At 45.5% G+C, this 21604-nt stretch overlaps 1 protein-coding gene across 5 annotated transcripts in view; it reads right to left on the minus strand.

The window, feature by feature from the left end:
- GGACT (gamma-glutamylamine cyclotransferase) overlaps window positions 1-21604 on the minus strand; it is a 74397-nt gene that overhangs the window by 24770 nt on the left and 28023 nt on the right. The window lies entirely within an intron of this gene.

Genomic DNA, 21604 nt, shown 5'->3' on the forward strand with positions numbered 1-21604 from the left:
CATGGTTCTTTTCCAAGATCACATTGTCTATTTAAGGTCCTTTGATATTTCCATATAAATTTTTGGATTGGGTTTTCCTCTTTCTGCATTAAAGGACTGCATTAATCTGTAGATCACTTTAGGAAGTATTGACATCTGAAGAATATTATCTTCCAATCCATGAACATGGGATGTCTTTCCATTTATTTGTGTCCTCTTTAATTGCTTTCAGCAATGTGTTGTACTTTTCAGTGTACACATCTTGCCTGCTTGGTTAAGTTTATTCCTAAGTATTTTATTCTTTTTGATGCTATCATAAATGGAATAGTTTGTCTTTTCAGATTGCTTATTGTTAGTGTATAAAAATGCAATAATTATTTGTGTGAATTTTGTCTCCTGCAACTTCACTGAATTTGCTTATTAGTTCTAAAAGTTTTAAGGTGAAATGTTTACATTTTCTATACAGGACCATATTGTTTACAAATAGAGTTAATTTTACTTCTTACCTCTGACTTGGATGCCTTTTAAATTTCTTTTTCTTGCCTGATTGCTCCAGCTAGGACTCCCAGAACTATGTTCAACAGAACTGATGAAAGCAGCATCCTTTTCTTGTTCCTCATCTCAGAAGAAAAGCTTTCATTCTGGCATCACTGAGTATCATGTTAGCTGTGGGCTTTTCATATACTGCCTTTATGATGTTGAGGTAATTTCCTTCTGTTCCTTTGTTGAGTGTTTTTAAATCATGAAGTTGTGTTGAATCTTGTCAAATGCTTTTTCTGTATCAATTGAAGTGACTGTGTGTTTTTTCCTTCATTCTGTTAATGTAGTGTATTACATTGATTGATTTTCTTATATTGAAACATCCTTGCATTCCAGGAATAAATCCCACTTGGCCATTGCATATAATCCTTTTAATGTGTTGTTGAATTCTGTTTGCTAGTGTGTTGTTTAGGATTTTGGCATCGATCTTCATCAAGAATATTAGTCTGTAGTTTTCTTTCTTGGAGTGTCTTTGGCCTTAGTATCAGGGTGATGCTCAACACTGAAATGTTCCTTCTTCTTCATTCTTTAGAAGAGTTTCAGGAGGACTGGTGTGAATTCTGTAAATGTTTGGTAGAATTTACCAGTGAAGCCATCTGGTCCTGGGCTTTTCTTTTGGGGGAGATTTTTGACTGCTGCTTCAGTCTCTTTACTAGTTGTAGGTCTGTTCAGTCTCAGTAGGTTGTGTCTTTCTAGGAATTTGTCCATTTCATCTAGGTTAGACAATTTGTTGGCATAATTGTTCATAATATTCTCTTGGCCTTTTTATTTCTGCAAGATGTGTTGTTCTGTAGGACGTGATGTTTTCTCGTCCATTTCTGGTTTTAGTTATTTAGATATTTTCTCTCTTTTTATTTAAGTTAAAGGTCTGTCAATTTTGTTAGTCTTCTCAAACAGCCAACTCTTGGTTTAACTGATTTTCTCTGTTGTTTAAAATTCTCTATTTTGTTTATCTCTGCTCTAATCATTACTGTTCCTTTCCTTCTGCTAGCTTTGGGTTTTGTTTGTTGTTTTTTGAGCTTCTCATCTCCCTGTACTCTTGTTCCTTGTCTCTCATGTTCAGCCCATCTCCAAGGGCTGCTGTGAGGATCACAACCAACAGGACACATGAAAAGTCTATGACACTGGCCAGATGCCTCTCAGAACCGCAGCAGAATGTGCCTGTGATTCATTCTGGCTGGGAAAATGTCGGGCTCCTCTTTGGGTGCACCAGGCCCCTGGGCCGGGCTGGGAGGGGTGACACTGCCACTGCAGAAGGGGATGCCACCTTCTGAGAGCCACATGTTACTGTGTCTTCAACCCTGCCCCCTCTCACCATGCTAGTTTTTTGTTTGTTTGTTTTTCCATGGCACAGGGTTAGAGTCAGAGTCTTAGATAAAATGTAAGGGCTTGGTTTAATGAGTAATGGTAAGAAACGGCTGTAGGCAAGCCATCTGAGTTTTTCCAGATTAAAACAAGTATTTCTCTTGGTCTCTACCTTAATGTGAAGTAATTGCCCCCAAGTCAGCCCTGCTGCATCAGACACAGTGTGAGCCCAGCCCTTGCAGGGCCAGCATCAGGAAAGGCAACCTCAGAATTCTGTAGATGGGCATTTAGGGACAGAGTGCATGGCAAGTATCAAACAATCCACTGTGCCACAACAGGCCTGACTTGAGTTCCTGCCTCCATCCCTGAGCGCCTGTGGGACTTTGGGCAAGTGATTTCAAGTCCTTGAGCTTCCATTTCCTCCTATTTACCCCAAAGAGTTACCCTCCACTGACTGCCGACTGTGCAGGCATGAGCACCTGATGAATGTGAATTCCCTCTTCCTCTTGGCCCTTCCTTATCCCTGCTCCCTCCTCAGGTCTCCACTTAACTCCATCCTTTATCAAGATCTTCTAGAAATATCTACTAGCTATAGTCTTCTCAATGAAGCCCCGTAAAAAATAAAAATGAACACATTATAAGTGGGAGAGGGCATCAGGCATATCGAGTAGTGGTTGTGGCCTTAATGATTTTCCAAAATCAAGAAAAATGCTTGGGAGGGTGATATTACATAGAAATGAAGGTGACTAGGCCACAGAAGGTTAATTCCAACTCTGGAAAATCAGTTCAGTAATTGTCTTCTGCAGAAGATAATAGCTTATTTCTGTAAAATAAAACCAGGCAATAAAAGTTAACCTTCATTTCTAGGAAATAATCCAGCCTGCTAGAATGACCAACTAAAATTTTCTACATTTTATGTATTGAGTTCAATAGCATCCTTCATAACATAAAGTTAGTTTGAGAACACTACTTATGCAATAGAAAAGAAAATAGCCTGCTTTTCTGGCTTCTGTCATAAGAAAAACTTCATTACCTTTCTGATTGTGTTTTGAACAACACACACAGATCCTAACAGGAAGAAACTTGTCCCCATGGGGACTGAGCCAGGATCAGAATTAAGCACTGAAACAAGCAATTAATTCCCCTTAGAGGATTAAGGCACTCAGGTTCACTTTGAATCAGAAAAGCGAATCAAGAATAAAATGGCGTACAACCAAGAGGCTGCCAGTCCAACTTACTAAGTTAGAGAACTGAAGAGCAACCCCGGGTGCACAGGAGAAGCAGAGCAGCTGCTGACCCCCCAGCAAGAAGACGGGTAGGGTTTGTTTCATGGGACAAGATCGTCCTTCATGACGCTGTGGAAACACTGGGGAGAGCACGGTTTGTGCCCTAGGATGCTGGCCTTACTCTTAACAGATCCAGTCCACGAAAGTAAATCTAAAAAGCGTGTTCCAGCCTGCCACGCTATCATCCCTCGTGCATGGATTTCCTCATAGCATCTTACTGTTAATACACAGAATCAAAGAATGACATGCATGAGACCTTAACATCAGTTTGGAGAATTTTACTTTGGGTTCCTAGAGCCAATTCTGAGGGCACTGAACATCTCTGCAGATGTCGTTTCCTGATGCTGATGGGTTAAGGATAAGGGCAGCCTGCTGCTGTGGTCAGGATTCAGGCATCCTCCACTCTGGAAATCCAAGAGGCCAAAGCTGAACCTCTGTCCCAAAGCTAACTGGTCCGGACAATAGCGACATCCAGGGGACAGCATGGAGGTGGAACAGGCTCAGAGAGTCTCCAAAAGCTTTAGATGAGCAAAATCTGGTTTCCCATTGTCAATATTTGAGAAAATAAGAACACTCATGAGCTGTCCATCTGGTCGGGCGCTGCCTGAAATGCCTGTCACTTATTCAGCAGTTCTCCTTCTTGAAACGCAGTCCGTCTATAGTTTCATATTTCACCACTGAAGCAGAACTTGAAAGTGATTACGAGTCCTTTGCATAACTGTTAGATTTTTTTCTTGATTTCTTTTTTCTTAGCCACCTGGTGGCAAGAGTGTAAAAGGCAGGATTTAAGAGTTTATGATGATAGTTTACAAATCACAACCACTTCATATGCCTGGTACACGTTTAAAAGCATGCATACGCAGACCAGGTGAACCGAACAAGGAAAGGGCTAGTGTTTAACTCTTCTTAAACTAATTTACAAAAGGATTTTAAAAAGACACCAGCTTTTTTTTTTTTTTTTTTTGAGACGGAGTCTCGCTCTGTCACCCAGGCTGGATGGAGTTCAGTGGCGCGGTCTCGGCTCACTGCAACCTCCGCCTCCCAGGTTCAAGCAGTTCTCCTGCCTCAGCCTCCTGAGTAGCTGGGACTATAGGTGCCCACCACCACGCCTGGCTAATTTTTGTATTTTTAGTAGAGATGGGGTTTCACCATATTGGCCAGGCTGGTCTCAAACTCTTGACCTTGTGATCCACCCACCTCGGCCTCCCAAAGTGCTAGATTGCAGGCATGAGCCAGCACACCTGGCCAACACCAGCTTCTAACATAAAAACCACCTTTATAAATGGTGCCTCAAGAAAATATTCATCTTTATATGAAAATTTCATGACAGAAGGAAATGTTAGTAAAATCTGTATGTCATCATGTCAAAGCATCTGTTTTCTCCACATGATAAATCAAGCCAGTAACAATGCATACTGCCAGTTGGCAAGTTAAGACTTTGTTAGAGAAAAGTAAAATGATTTAGACTTGGGTAGCATGAAGCTCAGGCCCCTGCCAGAGGGGCTCTGCCACTGGCCAGGGAGAAATAGTTTCAGAATCATAAACTCCTGGTCCAGAAGATGGCCTGGCAAAGAGCTTATCTCTATCTTTACATTTGCTGCATTAATTTGCTTTTGTCATTCAATACCTCGTGTCAAAATTGGCCCCAGCAGATCCTGGGCCCACCAGACTCACGAAGGGCATGGCGATCACGGCTGTACACTGGTTTCAAGGACACCAACTGCTGCTCTAGTCCTTCTGTGACCACCAGCAGCCCCACACTGTGCCAGCCCTGAGCAAACGCAGCCATTCTACATGGTGGAGACGGAGTAAGAGTCACATGCGATGTTGTGTACGTTTCCCCTAGAGAGGGTTTTTCTTACTTTATGGAAACCTTCTTGTGTCTCATCAAGTAGCCACTTCCCCTCCCTCCCCCACTGTAACATTATTTTCCCTGGAGAAAACGCCGAGTGTCTGATATAGTTACACATTAATTCTTCAGAAGTTTCTTAGAACTGTAGGAAACAGGTGAAAAAACAAAATGCCTTGAACTTTCAACCTGTGCCTGGCCTGTGTGCGCGAGGCGGGCCCTAAGGTCACTCTTCCCCGCGCGGCTCGGGGCGACGTGCCAGGGAGGGCTCGGGCCGCATCCTGTTGGCTCTTTGATGCTTTCATTTTGTCGCTTGCTAGTTTCTTTACAGCAAAGGCAAGGGCTTCCTGCTAAGGCAGACCCCTCACCAGCCCCACTGCATACCCCGGAAAAGTCCCTGGCAAAACACCTTTCTTCCATTATCTGCACAGGCCCCGGTAAAACGCTGGCGCCTTTGAAATCAGAGGCCAGGGTCTCCTCTTCACAGTTCGCTCAAGACACTGAACACTCACGGGTCTGTGAAATCAAACGGACACTTGGTCCCTGATGCCACCCCAGGCCTCCTGAATGCTCCTCAGCAACCATCCCTTGAGTTTTTACTCTTTGGCCATGCCAAATATACATAACGATTTTTTTCATGCCATATCACTTTAAAGGCAATTGTGTTGCCACCTTTAAAATGTTCAGTGACCAACAACGCAGACATGACCATCCCCTGCATCCCCATGTCTGCTTCAAGTATGGAAAGGAATCACTGGAAAATCCCAAGATGCCAGGCCAGGGAACGAGCTCTATGCAAACAGGCAGGATGGAGAACCGGCCAGGGCCATGGCCCCAAATTCCAGGCGCGGCAGCAGGAGCGGAGGTGCTGCCAGCCCCTGCTGCCTCCTGGTGTGACACTCAGAAGGCGCAGCGGAGGCGGCAGCGGGAGGCAGAGCCAGGAACACATGCTGGGCAGGCGGCCAGCGGCCCAACACTGGAGATGCCGTCAACCTCGTCACACAGGGCCCTCAACCTGCGGGCACGGCCTTGGGAACCTGGCTCCACTTGCCGGACCTACCTGTGGCTCACGGGGGATCAACGCCACCCCTAAGGGAGAGCCCTGACTCCATGCCCACCCCATGCCAAGTGCTTTACTTACATTCTTCACCTGGTGCTCCAAACCACACAGTGAGGCCGCTTCACTCCCAGCTTCTCCCCCCTTTTGCAGATGGGGAAGCTGGGGCAGAGGTGAAGTGACTCACACACAAGGCGACCCAGGCAAGGGCAGCAGAGCCTTCACGTCCCTTCCTGACCTCCTTCCTGACCTCCACGTCCCAGGGCCCCTGGAGGAGGGCACCCCCTCACTGCCCCCAAGCACTCCAGGGCCCCAGGCAGCCAGTGGCCTGGGCTGCCCTCATACCAGGCTCCAGTCACATCCGCCGTGGCCTCCTGAATCTAGAAGGTGCCCTCAGGGTTTATTAAGCACACCCTGGGCTGCCTGCCTGCCTGGCATGTGCCATGGAACTGACACTCAGAAGCTGCCACTATCCTGAAATTCCCGATTTTGTCTTTGTATTTTGTAAGCAAAGCGAAGCCTGCTGGAATAACACAGCACTCCTGTGAGTGGAGAGCCCAGGAGTGTGGGATCGTGGTGGACCCAGGGTGTGGGGCTTTCTGGCATTAGGGTGAAGCTTGGGTGAGCCGCTGCACTTCCCATTGCAAGCAGAACCTGTTCCCCCTGCAGAAGGAAGTAAGGGTTCGGAGAATTCAGACACCAAAGGCCCCATCATGTCCCTTCCTACACATGCGTCAGCCAACCACATACTCGGAAAATGACACAGAAAGCCAGGGCAACCTGCTGGGCCACCCAGAGTGCCTTTCCCCCTCTTTTCCTCCATCATCAGTAGGTGAAGGCAGACAGTGTTGATAGAATATGTGCACCTCAAGAGGTGAAATACAGCTCAGTTAACTTTGTGATAAGAATGAAATAGATGGCCGGGCACAGTGGCTCACGCCTGTAATGCCAGCACTTTGGGAGGCCGAGGTGGGTGGATCACAAGGACAGGAGATCGAGACTATCCTAGCTAACATGGTGAAACCGCATCTCTACTAAAAATACAAAAAAATTAGCCGGGCATGGTGGCGGGCGCCTATAGTCCCAGCTACTCGGGAGGCTGAGGCAGGGGAATGGCGTGAACCCGGGAGGCGGAGCTTGCAGTGAGCCGAGATGGCGCCACTGCACTCCAGTGCAAGACATCTGTTGCCTGGGCGACAGGGCAAGACTCTGTCTCAAAAAAAAAAAAAAAAAAAAAAAAAAGAAATACGCATGTGTAAGTTATGAAAACTGTCATTTCTGTGATTCCACGAGTTAAATGCACTGAAACTTAAAACTGATATTGTACAACATAAAGATGAATGAAAAACTCCATGCTGAGAATTTTGTAATAAGGAAATAGACTGGGTGCGGTGGCTCATGCCTGTAATCCCAGCATTTTGGGAGGCTGAGGTGGGGGGATCGCTTGAGCCCAGGAAGTCAAGGCCACAATAAGCCATGATCTCACCACTGCAGCATGGGCCTCAGAGTGAGACCCTGTCTCTGAATAAATAATAACAAATATGGAATATGTAATAAAATAATGTTTAGTTTTTAACAACTAAAACCCTCCATGCCAAGTTGCGAGGCTGAGCTGCGAGTCAGCAGGGGAAAGGGCTGCCGCCTCTTCTAGGTCTCTCGACTGCACCTTTTCTTGCTTTTCGAGCAAGGGAGTCGCATGGCCCATCCTCATGCCTCTAAACCACAGCTCCTCGAGGGCGAGGTCTCGCCTTCTCTTCCTTTCACCCCCCTACGTCATCTGGCATGGCCTGGCGCATGCAGTAGGCACTTCATAAATACTGCAGGAAGCCAAGGGGCCATCCCACTCAGCCCAGATTCCCAAAGAGGCACCATGGGCCTTCAGGCTGTTGGGAATCCTTCAAGTTCTCCTTGTCTCTCAAACCCCACAGGTTCAAACATAGCCCTGGGGGCACATTCATAGGCCCTGGATTCAGTGCCGGCTCTGCCACCTCTTCCTTCCCACAAGAGAACCAGGTCTCCAGACCCTCAGACCAGGCCTGGGAGCAGGGCAGAAGCAGGACGTGCAGAGTAGCCAGGCGGGATGTAATCAGCCCCCATCACAGCCACTGACAATGAACCTGCAAAACTCACCTCCAGGGACAGCACCCAGACCAGAGGGGGTGGGGTACTTGCTGCCGCAGACACAGGGCCCTCTGGGGAGATGGAAATGCTCTTTATACTGATTGGGCAGTGGTTCCATGGGGGATACATTTGTCAAAATCATTGACCTATCTATGCACTTAATCTGTGGATTTTGTTGTATGTAAATTATACCTCAAAAAAGGAAATCTAAAAACAAGACTGAATGAGCTCATGGGAGGCAGGCAGGCCCCGCGCAGGCCTGGTCTGCGCTTACTGTCACTCGTGTGCGTTCTTGTCGGAGCTCAGCAGGCTTCATAGCCCCGAATCAGAAGCTGAAGCCCCTCATCTTTTCTTTAGGGTTTCCACAAGTACCCAAGTCTGTCCAAAGCATTTCTACAGATTTGTGCTGGCTTCCCTTACACTCACTTGCTTTCTGGAGACATTCAATAAAACAGGACAAGAACGAGACGTCTCTTGGCAGCAGGGTCAAGGTCGAGCAGGCCCGGAGGCATGAGGTGGCCGTAATCCCTGCAGGCCTGGGCACTGGGGTGGAGACCAGGGCCTTCTCTGCCCACCCAGGCCCCATGCACACCAGCTGCTGACTAAGCAGTGAGTTCCCACGAAGAAACACAGCAAACGGTTTGCCTTTTAGAGTATTTTTCCAGGCCTGCTGGAAGACGGTGCAGCAATCACACGCTGGCAGTTGCTCAAAATATGTTTATTCTGCCTGGGGCAGCAAAACCCCGGGCAGCCGGGAAAAGCCAAGAATCTGTGGCTTGTCCCAGCCCGCTCTCCACTTGTTAAATAGGACACCCAGGTCTGGCTGATGGCAGGCAACTTCTCGTCTACCTTGTGTGCTCCCAAAGGTCTGGATTGTTTCAACTCCGGCAGAAGGCAAGGGAGGCCTGGGAATGCCACCTGTGCCTTTCTGCTGTTCATTTTTCTAGAGCATGGCTGCTTTTCATTTGGAACCTTTGGGCTAGAAATACTTTGAGTTTGAAACAGGAATAAAATATATATTAGTGTTTTGTTTTTTAGAAACATCTTAAGGTTGTATTGATGAACATAGTTTTATAATACTGTTTTGCCTTCTTAAGTTAGAAATAGAGAATCCAACTTTAAGTTAGAAGAAGCACAAAACAATTACAAAATATCACAGTCATTCTCTTCTCTAGGTGGTCTGCTGACAGAATATTCTAGAAGGATGAGAATATGTAAGAATAGGAAGTTAAACCTACTTAAAAGTGAAGAAATACAAATTAAAGATACAGGTGAGGCCCCTGACGAGGCTTGGGCCAGCGCGCCCTGTATTTCGCAGCTTAGCCATCTGGTTGCTTTGGGAGGATCAAGTCCCCTGGAGAGGGACTGGACACAGTGGGTGCAAAAATAGTGAGATCCCCATAAACAGGAACAATTATCTTGTGCCCTTAAAATTTAAAATTAAAAAAATGTAAGAACCGAGAGCTGATAAACAGAGGTCAAAGCCACACTCCTGTCAAACATCTGGGAAGAGGCCTGCCTGGCCCAGGCCAAGCAAGGCAAAGCCACAACAGGGTGGGAGAGGCTGCAGGCACATCCAGGGGACACAGGGTCCACAGGAGAGCCAACCAGGGAGGCCACCACCCAACATCGTGGAGCAGAATAAATGCATCAGCATGAATTAGTCAAAGTATTTCAGAGAATACTTTCAAAGATAACAACCAAATACAACTGCAAGATGTCAAATTTAAAATCCCTAGGAATGCCACCTCCACTACGCGTGGAGGCTGAGCACAGCTTAGAAACCACCACCCATGGACCAGGAGCAAGGGCTCGCAGCTGTAGTCCCAGCACTTTGGCAGGCTGAGGCGGGTGGTTCACCTGAGGTCAGGAGTTCGAGACCAGCCAAACATGGTGAAGCCCTGTCTCTACTAAAACAAAATTAGCCAGATGTGGTGGGTGCCTGTAATCCTAGCTACACCAGGAGGCTGAGGCAGGAAGATCACTTGAACCTGGGAGGCGGAGGTTGCAGTGAGCCGAGATTGTGCCATTGCACTCCAGCCTGGGCAACGAGTGAAACTCCGTCTCAACAAATAAATCAATCAATCAACAGCCACCCATGTGGCCCTACCTGCTCATCTGTCCACTTCAAACCAGCACAGCGTCATTCTAATCCAGGGCTTGCTGCTGGTTGGCACTGCCAGGCAGGGCCTTACATCCCACTGCCCAGAAACATGAAATCAGGAGCTAAAAGGAACCCAACTGGCCATTGAAAACTGGGCAACAATTTGTATCATAGCTAGCTGGTCTCCTGTGCCAGCGGCAGGGAGCTGGGTCAGGGCCCAGCCAGACTCCGCCTCCAGTGGGCTCTGTAAGGCAGGACTCCTTTTGGTAGTAACAACAGGTTTGCCTTCAGCATCACCTTTCGCTAAGAATATTATTAAAACCAGTTTAAACCCTCCAAAAAGATGCTAACTACCTGGAGATCATATAGCCAGAGGTGGCAGATAAAAGAAAGGAAAGCAACTCTAGAATCTAAAGTCCATTGCTTACGTCAGTGCACCCAAGGAGATGAGACCTCATCCCCAACACACATGGGCACATACACACAATGCCATTTTCACACATTTGAAAAAAATAAACATTTTTAAAGATAAAAGCATAGAATTCAAAATTAAGCCTGATTAAGTTTTTTGTATAAATTATCTTGTTCCCAAAGCATTCAAATCCTTTCAGTGCTTGTATAATTACCCCAAGTTAAATTCAATTAAAATGGCTGAGAGCAAAGTTAAGACTGAACTACAAGGAAGAAGGGAGCGGGGAAGGCAATTCGGCATGTGTCCCTGAGCGAGCTTCTACAGCCCCTACACAGAGTGGGTCCATCTGCCACATTCCTGTGAGTCCTGAACGTGAACGCACGGCCGGCCACTGTGTGCTGGCCGGACAGCCTGAATTCTGAGGCCAAAACTTCCAGAAAAAGGCATTGAGCTGGAGGGACTGGCCCTTCTAAGGAAACTGGATGCGCTGAATGAATTAAATCCGAGCCGATTATACTCTACACACACACACACACACACACACACACACACACACACACACACACACACACACACACCCCCACTTTTAAAAGCTCCATTATAGCCAGAAACCGCTGACGAAAGCCAGGCCAGGCTGCAGCCAAACACGCCAGTCTTTGGGTTTACAACTCCTTGGCCTCCCCAGTGTTGGGGGTGGATCCCAGGACCCTAGATATTATTTAAAAGCACATTTGGATATATACTTGGCTTTTGAAAAAGCACTTAAAGGCCCACGCACAGGCCACTCCCAAGACAGTGGAATGCCCCGTGAGAACGTGCAAAGCCCCAGCTGTTGGCTGTGTGGTTATTAGGGAGAGAGGCGGCTCCTCCCACTGTGGCGCTTTCTCCAATCCACTCGCTTCAGAAACAGCAGAACAGCCGCTTTGTTTTTCATTATGGAGTTGTTTTTTTCCTCCCCAAATTTACAGTGTTCTTTCAGTCATGAAGTTAAAATCATGTTTACTCAGCCATTTTCTGAATTGAACAGCTCACACATGTGAGGCATTTAACTTTTTTGGGAGGAGTATATAAAAGTTTTATCATTTCTCTCATCCAAACCTACTTTCTTAATTAAAAAACAACAAGGCCGGGCGCGGTGGCTCATGCCTGTAATTCCAGCACTTTGGGAGGCCGAGGCGGGTGGATCACAAGGTCAGGAGATTGAGATCATCCTGGCTAACATAGTGAAACCCCGTCTCTACTAAAAATACAAAAAATTAGCCGGGTGTGGTGGCGGGCGCCTGTGGTCCCAGCTACTCTGGAGGCTGAGGCAGGAGAATGGCGTGAATCCGGGAGGTGGAGCTTGCAGTGAGCCGAGATCACACCACTGCACTCCAGCCTGGGCGACAGAGTGAGACTCTGTCTCAAAAAAACAAAAACAAAAACAAAAACCCATAATGTATATATACACAGACAGGATAAAACCAAGGATGTTCTCCTCTCTGCCCCTAAGCTGTCCAAGCCAAGAAAACCTTTTCCCCAGGGAGGGACCAGCGCCCGTGGCAAGGTGAGGAAGCCACTAGCCTCTTCCCACCTGCCAGAACTGGTATTAACAGACTTCCCCTTGGCTCCCAGGAACTTCCCAGAAAAGAAGGAAAAAGGGATTTCTCCTGGGGGCCATGCTTCAGTAACCACAAAATAGCTAAGGGGTAGCTAAAGTCCTGGTTGAAGCACCTTAAAAGTGTTCAACTCTTTATTGGCCCTTTGAATGGGTCCCCTAAAATCCAGGACCCCCAGGCTGTGCTGTCCAGGGAGCACCTGTGCCCAGGCAGAGGAGGGCTGAGGAACGGGGCACAGCTGCCCAAAGAAGGTGCTCCCATCCCTTCGATGCACAGGGTTTTTCTTTAAAATTCATGCAAACTTGGCGTTGTTTTAATATAACAATGATTATACTTATTTTCAGGTTAAGGAATTTCTCTCCCTTCCCTTTGCCCCCATCTAAAGGCAATTCCCTAGGGACCAGGTCTCTGTCTCTCAGAGGGGGCAAGACCAGTACAGAGAGGTAGGCTATACCTCCTCCCCTGGCCTAGCATCCCAGAAGGAAAGGAGGTGCTGCCTGGCTGGGGTAGCTCCCTGTGGGCACACTCCCTCCAGACCATGCTGGCTCTACAGCCACCCGCACCTGAGGGGCCCTTGACCCTTCTCCCAGCCATGTGCAGGGCAAGCTTCGAGTGTGGTCCAGGCCAGATCTCTCAGGAAGGCAAAGCCTTGTGGAAACGTGCCCTGTGAATTTCTAATTTCCCCAGGAGAGAAGAAGAAAATTCAATGGATGGGGGCTGTCAGGGGCTCTCCAGAAACTGATTTTGTTCTCTCCTGGGGAAATGAGGAATTCACAAACTGGGCCTCCAACAGCCCCGTGACGAGGCAGGTGTTACTGTCCCATCCCACACATGGGAAACTGAGGCTGAGAAGAGTTATTTAACTGACACAGCAAAGCTGTTATGGGCTGGATTTAAGCCAGGGCTTGATCCAAAATCTACACGCCACCCCCCAACATACTCTGTGGTCAACTAGGAGAAACAGACGGGGAAGTTCTCTGTTGAAGAAGAGACTGAAGCTCTAGCTGGTTCTCCCAGCAAACACGACCATTCTGAGATGTAAAGACGGTGACCTGTCGTGAGCCTTGTTATCAATCCCCACCTATTGTTCCTGTGCAAGGGGCTGTGCTTTGAGTCCTTTTCTTTCCAACTTTAAAAACCAAAGCTAGATGTAAAGGTTTTCTAAGGCCAGGAGTGCCTGCCAGCCACTTAATGTTTCTGTTAAGATCATCTGCCCAGTGCTCAGGACGTCCAGGCTGGCTGACAGGCCATTCATTCATTCACTCATTCAGGAGGTACTGAGCATCTACGACGGGCCAGGCATCCAAAGACAGAAAAAGCAACAGTCCTTGTTCGTAAAAAGCTGCAGCCTGGTGGGGTGGCAGAGATGCTGAGTGCTGCTGATGAGAGGACACTCTAGAGTGGGGACAATGAGTCCCGCATCAGGACCAGGTGTCAAGTGTCCTGCAGGAGAGGGCGACCCAGGCAAGCAGTAGAGCCTCTGGGGATACCCAGGAGCAGGCAGGCCAGGTGGCGGGTGGCTGGGGGGGGGGGAGGGGGACCTGAGCAGAGGGGACGGTAGGCTGTTGGGGGAACAGAAAGCATGCCAGCAGGCAGGGCGAGGCAGGGCCCGGGCCTCCAAGGGCCTTCCATGGTATCCTATGGAGCCAGGTTTCGGCTTCTGTGTGATGAGAGCCATTCGAGGGTACTAAGCCTGGGAGGGGCATGGTAAGATCTGGGTTTTAAAATATTGTGCAGTGAATCCCCAGGGAAGACTGCGTGGCAGTTCTAGGAAAGCTGAGCCTGTGTGTCCCCAAGGACCGGCAATTCCACTCCCAGGCAGATGCATGCAAAAATGTGAACGCAGGTTCACCAAAATGGCACGAATGGGAATGTGCTGGTCAGCACCAGATGTCATATCCCCAAACCAGACACAACTGAAATGTCCACCAACAGTCAAATGGGCTAGTCAACTGTGGTATACCTGGGATACTCTATGGCAACAAGAATGAATAGGGGCAGCAACACGATGGCATTCACCATGAGCAGCACCACCTGAGAGCGGCCAGACAAGGGCACACACTGCAGGACAAGTTTACCTGAAGGTAAAGAAGTAGCAGGCCGGGCATGGTGGCTCACGCCTGTAATCCCGGCACTTTGGGAGGCTTAGCCAGCTGGATCATGAGGTCAGGAGTTTGGGACCAGCCTGGCCAATAATGTGAAACCTCATCTCTACTAAAAATACAAAAATTAGCCAGGCGTGGTGGTGTGCACCTGTAGTCCCAGCTACTTGGGAAGTTGAGGCAGAAGAATCGCTTGCACCAGTGAGGCGGAGGTTGCAGTGAGCCAAGATCGCGCCACTGCACTCCAGCGGGGGTGACGAAGCAAGACTCCATCTCAAAAAAAAAAAAAAAAAAAAAAGGTAGTAACAGCCAAAATGAACCTCTGTGCCAGGGGCCAGGTACACAGTGTGTCCACAGGAATCTTGCACTCTTCTAACGTATGGTATACTTTCATAAAATGTATACTAAGCCTTAAAAACAAAGAGTAACGGTAGAGGACGGATTTTTCAAGGGCCAGAGCTACACAAAGGAAACACAATGAACAAAGATACATAATTAATTACTACATATAGTTAGTACTACACATAATTAAGTGGAATTCAGAGGTGATGGAGATCAAAGGCTTCATGGACATTGCCTGGCCTGAACTGGACACAGAAACCAGATATTTCCCAGGTCTTGAGATGGACAGTTGCCCACCCTTCCTTTATGTTCCCCCAGGGGATGAAAGCCAAGGTACATTTCTCAGGGGTTCAGAAAGTTCCAAGTCATCATTTAGTCCTCTCAGATTTAAGAAACTCCTATTGCAGAAAAGTTAAATGATACCAACTAGAAGCAGACAGATCGAGAATGTGAGGCATTTTAGGGGAGAAATAATTATAAGACAGTTTATTGCATTAGAAAAAGTGAGGGTGATTTCCCTTACATTAACGATTTTAGGTACAGCCATGGGTAAATGTACAGACCTTGTTTGGATTCTGATTTGAAGATATGACCTATACACAATGACATTTTTGAGACACTTAGGAAAATCTTATAGGTAAATCTAGGTAATAAGAGTCTACCAAGGAATCACGATTAATATTTTAAGGTATGGTAATGGCATCGTGGTCCTGTAAGAAAATATCCTTATTTTTTTAGAGACGCATATGGAAGTATCTAGCATTTGAAAATATCATGTCTGGAACATACTTTAAAATACGTCAGCATATCAAAGAAAAGAGGGAATTGATAAGGCATGTGTGCAAAGGCTTGATAGTTATTGAAACTGGGTGATGGATATATGAGAATCATTGTACTGCTCTATTACTTTTATAGGTAAACGAGAGAGAGAGAAAAGAAATCATCAGTATAAGAAATCAAGGAGGGAACATCACTATAAAACAAACGTTAAAAGGATAATAAGGGAACATAATGAACAACATTATACCAATAAATTCTACAACTTAACTGAAATGGAAAAATTCCTCAAAAGGTCTAAAGTATCAAAGCTCACTCAAGAAGAAGTAGATAACCTGCAAAGCCCTGTATCTACTCACAGTTAAAAACCCTTGCCCAGAGGCAGATGGCTTCATTGGTGAAATCTATTGAACACTTAAGGAAGAAATAATACCAATGTTTTCCAATAAATACCAAACAATTTTCCAGAAAATCAAAGAGGAAGGAGCACTTCTCAACTCCTTTTATGAAGCCAGTAGTACCTGATACCAAATCAAAGACATTGGTAGAAAAGAAAATTACAGCCAGGCATGGTAACTCATGCCTGTAATCCCAGCACTTTGGGAGGCCAAAGCAGGTGGACTGCTGGAGTCCAGGAGTTTCAGACCAGCCTGGGCAACACAGCAAAACCCTGTCTGTACAAAAAATACAAAAAATTAGGTAGGCATGGTGGTGCGTGCCTGTAGTCAGTCTCAGCTACTTGGGAGGCTGAGGTGGTAGGATCACCTGAGCCCAGGAGGTCGAGGCTGCAGTGAGCTGTGATTGTGCCATTGTACTCCAGCCTGCATGACAGAGTGAGACCCCATCTCAGATTTTTTTTAAAAAGAAAAAAATCTGGGTATGGTGGCTCACACCTGTAATCCTAGCACTTTGGGAGACAGAGGCAGGAGGATCATCTGCCAGCAGTTAAAGACCAGCCTGGGCAAGAGAGAGAGACCCTGTCTCAAAAAATAAAAAAAGAAAAAGAAAAGAAAAAATTACAGGCCACTGTCCATCATAAACATAAATGTAAGAGTCTTGAACAAATACTAACAAAATTCAACAATATGTTAAAAGGATAATACATCATTACTAATGTTTCATCCTAGGAATGCAACGTAGTTTAATATTTAAAAATCAGTCAATGAATTGCCATGCCACAGAAACAGATTAAAATGGAAAAAACACATGATGATCTCAATAAATACAGGGTAAGCACTTGATAAAATTCAGCAAATTTGAGATAAAAATTCTTAGCAAACTGGAAATCAAAGAGGACATCCTCGATCTACTAAAAAGGTTAAGTCCCTGAAAAACCTACGGCTAACATCCTTCTCTTTGTAGTGAATAATCAAGTACTTTCCCTTGAGACTGGATGCAAGGCAAGGACGTCCACTCTTCCTACTTCTAAATCCTCGAGGTTCTAGCCAGGCTAATAAAGGAAGAAAAAGAAATAAAAGGCATACACTTCAGAAAGAAAGAAAACTATCTTTTTTGCAGTTAACATAACTGTCAGTATAGAAAATCCTAAGAAAATCTACCAAAAGGTTACTAGAACTAATGAGGTTAGCAAGGTTTTAGGATATAAGGCCAATATACAAAAATCAATTGTATTTGTATATTCTAGCAGGGGAAAACTGGAACTTGAAATTTAAAAATCCATTATCATTTATAGTATCACCAAAAAATCTGAAATACTTAGGGTCCAATTGAACAAAATATGTGCAAGACCTGTGCACTGAAAATACCAAACACTGATGAGAGAATTTTAGTATCTAAATAAATGGAGAGATATACCATGTTTTGATGGATAATTTTCACAGTAAAAATGTTAATTCTCCCCAAATTGAGTTAGACATTCAACACAATCTTAATGAAAACCCCAGGGTTTTTTTTTTTTGTAGAAATTGATGAGCTAATTCTAAAATTTATATAAAAGATAAAGAGTGTAACTGGATTGTTTATAACTCAAAGGATAAATGCTTGAGGGGATGGATAACCCATTCTCCATGATGTGCGTATTTCATATTGCATGCTTGTATCAAAGCATCTCATGTAACCCATAAATATACACATCTAATATGTACCCACAAAAATTAAAAATAAAACTTATATAAACATTTGAAGGATCTAGAATAGCCAAAACAACACTGAAAAAGCTAAACAAAGTTTCTCTTTTTTTTGAGGTGGAGTCTTGCTCTGTTGCCCAGGCTGGAGTGCAGTGATGCAATCTTGGCTCACTGCAATCTTGGCTCACTGCAACCTCCACCTCCCAGGTTCAAGCGATTCTCATGCCTCAGCCTCCCAAGCAGCTGGGACTACAAGCATACACCACCATGCCTGGTAATGTTTTTCTATTTTTAGTAGAGATGGGGTTTTGCCATGTTGGCCAGACTGGTCTCAAACTCCTAGCCTTAAGTGATCTGCCAGACTTGGCCTCCTAAAGTGCTAGGATTATAGGCTTTAGCCACCATGCCCAGCCCGAAGTTTCTATTTCAATACTTAACTACAAAGTTACAATAAACAAGACAGTGTGGAATTAGAGAAAAGATATGCATTAAGGTTGATGGAACATTCTTTTTGAGATAACGTGATATGGAATTAGTGGTGCGGGCTGCACAACTTTGTGAATATACTAAGACCCACTTACTTGTATACTTTAAAGTGGTGACTTTTATGTTGTGTGAATTACTTCAATTAAAAAACAAAAACTAGTTAAAAAAATCAATGGTACAGAACAGAGTCCAGAAGTAGACGCCTACTTGTAGGGTCAACTGTTTTCAATAAAGATGCCAAAGTAATTCAATGGAGAATCTATAGACTTTTAAACGAATGGTGCTGGAACAACTGCATATCCATATGCAAAAAAAAATAGATTTTTGAAAACCTCTTATCTCACTCCCTATACACTAATTAACTCAAAATGTATCCAAATATAAGAGTTAAACTTTCTAGAAATCTTTTGATAGGACACAAAAAGCACAAATAATAAAAAGAAAACATGAATAAGTTTTGACTTCAGAATTTAAAACACCTACTCTCAAAAGACTCGGGTGAGTAAATGAAAAGGCAAATGTAGACAGAGAAAATATCTACTAAATAGCTATCTGATAAAGGACTGTTATCCAGAATATACAAAGAACTCTCACACCTCAAGAAGAAGAAAAACAATCCAATTAAAAGTGGGCAAAACAAAGGCTGGGCACGGTGGCTCACACCTGTAATCCCAGCACTTTGGGAGGCCGAGGCGGGCGGATCACCTGTCGGGAGTTTGAGACCAGCCTGACCAACATGGAGAAACCCAGTCTCTACTAAAAATACAAAATTAGCTGGATATGGTGGCACATGCCTGTAATCCCAGCTACTCTTGAGGCTGAGGCAGGAGAATCGCTTGAACCCAGGAGGCGGAGGTTGCAGTGAGCCGAGATTGTGCCATTGCACTCCAGCCTGGGCAAGAGGAATGAAAAACTCCATCTCAAAAAAAAAAAAAAACAACAACAAAAAAAGAGTGGGCAAAACAGCCAGGTGCTGTAGTCCTATTTGGGAGGCTGAGGCAGGAGGACTGCTTGAGCCCAGGAGTTAGAGACCAGCCTGGGAGACACAGCAAGACTACCTCTCCAAAAAAACCAAAACCAAACAAACAAAATGTGCAAAAGATTTAAACTGACACTTTACCAAAGACCTATGAATCTCATGTAAGCACATGAACAGATGGATGCTCACTATCATTAGTTATTAGGGAAATGCAAATAAAAACCACAAAGAGATACCATTAGAGTGGCTAACATTGAACAGACTATTAATACCAAGTGTTGGCAAGATGTAGAGTAACTGAAATGCTCATACATTGCTTCTGGGAATTCAAAATGGTACAGCAACTCTGGAAAGCAGTTTGACAGTGTCTTTAAAGTTAAACATACATTTACCATACAACCCAGCAATTTCACTTTGTGGAATAGACCCAAGATAAATGAACTCATATCCACATAAAGACCTGTACATGACTGGAGGATGCTATGTGAAGTGAAATAAGCCAGGTGTAGAAAGACAGATACTGCACGTTCCTGCTCACAGGTAGAATCTGAAAAACCTGACCTCCTAGGAGCAGAATGGTGGTTATCAGAGGCTGAGGTAGTTAGGGGGAGAGGGGATGGAGAGAGGTTGGTCAGAGAGCACACATTCGCAGTTAGATGAAAGGAGTTAAAAAAATAAAAGAAAAATCTCCAGAATAGGCAAACATACAGAAACAAAAACAAGTAATTGCCTGGAATTGGGGTGTAGGGGTGGTGGGTGTGGAGGATGGAAGAGGAGAGAAGTAGGGAATGACCACTAATGGTTATGGAGTTTCTTTAATGGGTGATGAAAGTGTTCTAAACCCATCACGGTGATCCATTTTATGAGTCAGAGCACAACTCTGATGATGGTAAATGCAGCTCTGCACAACATCCCCAAAAACCACTGGACTGTACATTTTATTTTACTTATTATTTATTTATTCATTCATTAATTCATTTTTGAGACAGAGTCTCATCTGTTGCCCAGGCTGGAGTGCAATGACACAACCTTGGCTCACTGCAACCTCCGCCTCCCTGGCTCAAGCGATTCTCCTGCCTCAGCCTCTCGAGTAGCTGGGATTACAGGCATGTGCCACCATGTCCAGCTAATTTTTGTATTTTTAGTAGAATCGGGTTTCACCATGTTGCCCAGGCTGGTCTTCATCTCCTGACCTCAGGTGATCTACCCCCCTCGGCCTCCCAATGTGCTGGGATTACAGGCGTGAGCCACTGTGCCCGACCTGTACATTTTACGAGGCTGGGGTGCAGTGGCAACATCTCGGCTCGCTGCAACCTCTGCCTCCTGGGTTCAAGCAATTCTCCTGCCTCAGCCTCCTGAGTAGCTGGAATTACAGGTGTGTGCCACCATACCTGGCTAATTTTTATATTTTTAGTAGAGATGGGGTTTCACCATGTTGGCCAGGCTGGTCTCCAACTCCTGACCTCAAGTGATCCACCTGCCTTGGCCTCCCAAACTGCTGGGATTACAGGCATGAGATACCACAGCCGGCTGATAGGAAAGTCTTAAAAAAAGAAATCTAGCTGTTAAAAAGATTTTGTGTCACATGTAATTCAGTTATGTATACCAGTTTAACAGCCAATAACTAGAAAGAACCCAAATGTCCATCAACTTGAGAATGCTTAAACAAACTGAGGTGTACAGATACAATAACATGCATAAATCTCAAACACATGAGCTGAGTCAAAGAAGCCAGACACCAAAGACTACATCCCGTATGATTCCATTAGATTCGGGAAAAGCCAAGCCATGGGGGCAGAGCAGAGGCTGCAAAGGGCTGTTACTGGGGAGGGAGACTGACTGCAAAGAGGTCTCAGGAAGCTTTTGGGGAGATGGACAGGGCCTGTATCTTGTCCATCTTGTACATTACTCATGTAATCGGTCGTGATTACATGAGTATATATATTTATCAAGATTCGTTGACCCTTTAAAAAAATGCACTGAACTTTAAACAGTAAGTGAGTAAATTTTGTCTGTAAATCAAAAAAGCTGAATTATTTTGGGGAGAAGCCCTTCCTCAACAGCAGCATCTGAACAAAGTCCTTTGATCCCCCAGGATCTGACTCGCTTTTCTGCAGCGTGTTGCTGCTCCATAAACATTAAGCCTTTTCTTCTTTGCCACACAGGCCCATCTGTTCCTCTCTCCTATTTGAGTGAATATGGCTAGAAGTCTCTTCATATTCTCCTTTCTTAGCCCTTTACCCAGGAGCTTAACTCAAGTCTACTTCCAGGGCCAACAGGGAATGGACAGGGAGTGAGCATCCGTGGGAGCTGTGTGGCCCTCCCAGGCCCTGAGGGCTGCGCTGGGAACGTGCCCTGTGGGTTTGTATCCATTGCTTTCACTGGGGCCACTCCTGGCTGAGGAGTGTTGCAGCTTTGCAGCTCTGCTGTCACTGAGCTCCACGCTATCCCTTTAGCCTCCCCAGGTTTTATTCTGGACATTTCCATTCCCTCACATAATCTAGCTTTGTTTTTTTGACTCTTGGCCAAGGTTTTTGGTGTCAGTGTGTTCCTAGGACGTGGTGTCCTAAAGTACAACGG

The sequence above is a fragment of the Pan paniscus genome, chromosome 14 (genome assembly GCF_029289425.2).
Source record: "Pan paniscus chromosome 14, NHGRI_mPanPan1-v2.0_pri, whole genome shotgun sequence".
In the NCBI taxonomy this organism is placed as follows: Eukaryota; Metazoa; Chordata; class Mammalia; order Primates; family Hominidae; genus Pan; species Pan paniscus.